This window comes from Elephantulus edwardii, unplaced genomic scaffold, assembly GCF_000299155.1.
Source record: "Elephantulus edwardii isolate Elephantulus edwardi_28Jun2011 unplaced genomic scaffold, EleEdw1.0 scaffold00159, whole genome shotgun sequence".
NCBI lineage: Eukaryota > Metazoa > Chordata > Mammalia > Macroscelidea > Macroscelididae > Elephantulus > Elephantulus edwardii.
The window spans coordinates 7380255-7385098 of NW_006399909.1; the positions used below are offsets into that span (position 1 = coordinate 7380255).

Here is a 4844-nt window from a genome sequence, read left to right on the forward strand (position 1 = left end):
AGAAGATTTCAAAGGGCAACTTTGGAAGACAAAGCAAAATGTTATAATGAAATGTAGAAAGAACTGGAGTCAGGAAATCAAATGGAATGAGCATGCTCGGCGTGTCTCAAAGCGAAGGAACTGAACCATAAATTCAAGCTTCAAGTTGCAGTCTTAAAAATATCATAGGCAGAGTATTAAATTATATATGAACTATCAAAGGAAGATGGAAGGAGTATACAGAATCACTGTACTTCAGAGTTAGCTGATGCAGGAGAATTTCATTAAACAATATAGGATCAAGAGGCCATAAGTGATGAAAGAGCAAGTTCAGGCTACTCTGAAGAAATCGGCAAAAACAAACAACAAACAAAAAGGCTCATGGAATTGATGGCATGCTAACTGACATATTGCAACAACCAGATGCAGCCCTGGACACACTCACTAGAATACTCCGAGAAATCTATAGGACTTACCTGGTGAACTGAGTGGAAGAGTTCCATATTTATTACCATTTCCAAGAAAAATGATCTAAAAGAGTGTGAAATTATTGAGCAATATCACGAATATAACACATAAGCAATATCCTGCCTTCTGATACCAAGAGTGTTAATTGTGTATCCAAGCAAAATGAAGCACTTGACAGTTTCAATCTCTCCATCCTGATGTTGCCTATTGGCCCAGTGGTAACAGTCTTTGTTTTCTTCACATTGAAATGCATTTATTTTGCCAAAGCCTATGTTCCTTGATCTTCTGTAACAAGTGCTTTAAGTCTTCCTTACTTTCAGCAAGCAAGGTTGTGTTATCTGCAAAACACAGGCTATTGATAACTCTCCCTCTGGTCCTGATCACACTTTCCTTCACAGAGACCAGCTTCTTGGATAATTTGCTCAACATACAGATTGAATAGGTATGGGGAGAGAATACAACCTGGACACACACCCTTCTCAATTTTAAACCGTTCACTGTTTCTCTGCTCTGTTCACACAATAGCCTCCTCGTCCTGGTATAAGTTTTTCATGAGCACAATTAAATGCTCTGAGATTCCCATTCTTTTCAATGTCAGCCACAGTTTAATAAAATCCACTCAGTCAAATGCCTTTGCATAGTCAATAAAGCACAAATAGACCTTCTTCTGGTATTCTTTACTTACAACCAGTATCCATCTAACATCAGCAATGATTTCCTTGGTGCCTAGCCTCTTTTAAATCCTGCTTGAACTTCTTGAAGTTTCATTCATATTTGAATAATCTTCAGAAGTATTTTGCTTTCATGTGATATTAATGTTATTGTCCAGCAGTTTTCACATTCAGTTGGATCACCTTTCTTGGGATTGGGAAGAAATATGGACTTCTTCTAATCTGTTGGCCAGCCATCCCCCAAATTTCTTGGCATAGACTGATGAATACATTCAACGCTGCATCTGTTAATTGAAACAAGTCAATTGGTATCCCATCAATTTCTAGGGCCTTATGTTTTTGCCACTGCCTTGAATGCAGCTTCCACTTCCACCTTCATTACCATTGACTCCTATTCATATGATACTTCCTGAAATTTTTCAATGTCAATTAGTTCTTCCTTGTACAGTGATTCTGTTTAGTCTGTCCCTCTTCTTTTGATGCTTTTAGGGTAATTCAATATATTACCTATGTTGTTGTTACGTGCTGTCTAGTCACTTCCAATTCATAGTGACACTATGTACAATAGCCCTTAATGCTGCTCTATCCTGTGCCAACTTTATTGTTTTTGACACACCTACCATCCATTACCCTAGGGCATCTTTCAATATTGCAATTCAAGGCTTAAATTTGCTTTTTAGTTCTCTCTCTTGAGAAATGCAAATGAGTTCTTCGCGTTTTATTCTCCAATTTCAACTCCCTGCACATTCCATTATAACACTTTGCTTTGTACTCCAAAGCTGTCCTTTGAAATCTTATATTCAGCTCTGTTACTTCTGCATGTACAATTAACACCCCTGGTATCAGCAGTGAGGATACAAGGAGATGCATTGCACTGGGACAATCTGCAATGAAGGACCTCTCCACATTATTGAGAAGTAATGATGTCATTTTGAAGACTAAGGTGCATCTGATTCAAGTCACAGTTTTTCCAATTACTTGTTGTGCATCTGAGAGCGGGACACTGAATAAGGATTACAGAAAAAGAATTGACACCTTCGAGCCGTGGTGTTGGAGAAGAGCACTGAGCATCCCAAGAATGGTTATAAGAACAAACAGATATGTATTGGAAAGGGTGTAGCTGGAGTACTCTTTGGAGGCAAGAATGATGAGGCTTTGCCTCATATACTTTGGGCATTTTACTAGGAGGTACTTTTCCTTGAAGAGGGACAAGATGCTAGGAAGGGTAGAGGGTCAGTGAAGAAGAGTAAGACTAAACAAGATGGTTGACATGGTGACTGCTACAGTGAATTTCACTTGTCAAAACCGAGGAGAAACTTGAGCATTTACTGCAGGACATCAAGGATTCCAATCTTCAATATGGATTGCAGCTCAATATCAAGAATACAAAGAATCTTGCCATTGGACCAGTTGGCAGCATCATGATAGATGTGGAAGAGGTTGAGATTATTAAAAATTTCATTTTGCAGTCATGAAATCAAAAGATAAATTGCCTTAGGAAAATCTGTGTCAGAAACCTCTCCAGGGTGCTGAAAAGGAACAATGTCAGTCAAAAGACTAAAGTGTGCCTGTTCCAGGCTATGATCGTCACAGTTAATTGCTATGCATCAGATAGCTGGATAATGACTAAGGATAATGGGAGAATACTCAACGCTTTTGAGTAATGATGCTGGAGAACAGTATAAAACATACCATGGACTGCCAAGTAAACAGGAAAATCTGTCATAGAGAGCCTTGGAGTGAAGGATTTTGAAACTCTGTCTCACATATTTTGGACATGTTGCCAGGAAGGACTGGTCCTTGGAGAAGGATGTTATGCTCTGGTGGGTAGAAGTACAGAACAGGAGAGGAAGATCCCAGATGAGATGGATTGACACAGGAACTGGGATAGAGACACTGGTTCAGGATAGGGCAAGGTTCAGAGCTGTTGTGCATAGGGGTACTCTGAGTCACAGACAATTTGAGGGGACGTAGTAACAACAAAAACATTGTAAAAATCTGTTGCAAAGAGCTAAAGTGTTAGGGAGCTCTGGTGGCCTAATGGCAAGAAGCTGCACTTCAATCCCGAGGAACGTGGTTCAAATCTACCAGATGCTCTGCTGGAGAAGGAGGGACAATTTCCTCCTGTATCAGTCAGATCTAATTTGATGGTACATATACACACAAATAATAAAATAAAACAAGATTTTAAAAAGAGAACTAAAGTGTTAAAGTGCAACACGATGAATAAAGAATATTTTACCAAAGTTATGATATCTTTAATTGCCTCTGGACTGCATTTTCAATTATATTTGGTAATCTATTTCTGATATTGATTAAGCATCCTATGTTTATAATGTTTGTTAACGATCTGCATAGTTTCAAATTTTACCCCTGGGCCCTTGAGAAATCTTTTTCCCCCTTGATATATCTTGAGATAATTTTAGCATATGGTGTGATGTATGGACTTTGTTTCAATTTTCAAACAACGTTCAAAGGGAAAGCAAACGAAGAGGGCTACTGAGGGTGTAGGTAGTTTGGAACTCCCACGTGCTGTTAGAGAGAATGTAAAATAGTGCAACAACTATAGAAAGTAGGTTGACGCTTCTTAGAAATTTGAAATAAAAATTGCATTTGGCCGTGTAATACTAGGCATGGGTCTCAAAGAAAGAAGAGCTGTGTCACAAATGATACACACATAGACATCTTTATTGCAGTTTATCACTGAAAACAACAAAAGATTTCAAATACCATTAGAATTAATAAATAGATGAATGGCTTAAAAACTATGGCACATTCACATAATAAAATATTGCCCATCACAACAAAACAATCAAGAATTTTACAATTTAGAATAAATTTAACTGAGTGACATTAAAACACTCACAAAAGATAATCATGATATAAAACTATTATTCCTATTGTTATCAGGTGCTTTAGTCTTTTTTTGAGAACCACAGTTCTCTCAATGAGTGGATATCCCAGATGTGCTCTCTATAATTTGAGCCTTCACCTGAGCGAGGAGTTATCTTCCTTCCACAACCACATACAATCTTGACACTGAGCAGTGTTAGAAGTTATTTTGTCTCTGACCATCTTAACAGTGATCTCTCTCCCTATTTTATAAGTTCAAAGTGGCTCTGCACTCCAATAATTTATCTCAGTCCTCATGAGTTTAATTCATGGCCTTTTCTGCCTGTCTCTCATCCTAGATCCCCATAAACTTATGATTCAATTCACACTACTGCTTTGCCTTTTTTATTCTGCTTCTTAAAGAACTAGATGGTTCATAGCTACTGTTAATGAATATTTCAATAAAATATTGTATAAAATAATCAAAGCAGGGGAAAGCAAGAGAGAATTTTTAAATTTTCATGAACTCTCGATTTTTGGAGCCCTAGTGGCTTAATAAACTCCTGAAACAATTCCCTTAGGATAATGTTTAGCATTTAAAACAAAAATGTCCTCTGAAGTTTTTTTCTAGAAATCAAACAATAGACCTGCTTAACTAATAAAAAGTCCCTAAAGTCTGCTTTGAACATTATACTAGTTTAAGAATTATCTATACTGGGACAAAGTAACAGCAATTCAAAATTTTAGATAAGACTCTTAAGAATTGATATGCTCATGCTATTGATGAGAAAACAAGACAGGAAAGGTGAAAATGGTCATACCTTTTAATGAATATAATCATTAGTACTATATAGTATAGACAGAAATTACTTAATCAGTATAACCTTTGAGATA

General features: G+C 37.1%; 1 protein-coding gene across 1 annotated transcript in view; it reads left to right on the plus strand.

The window, feature by feature from the left end:
• LOC102858271 (cadherin-18-like) overlaps window positions 1-4844 on the plus strand; it is a 634275-nt gene that overhangs the window by 408617 nt on the left and 220814 nt on the right. The gene's annotated exons all lie outside the window — the stretch shown is intronic.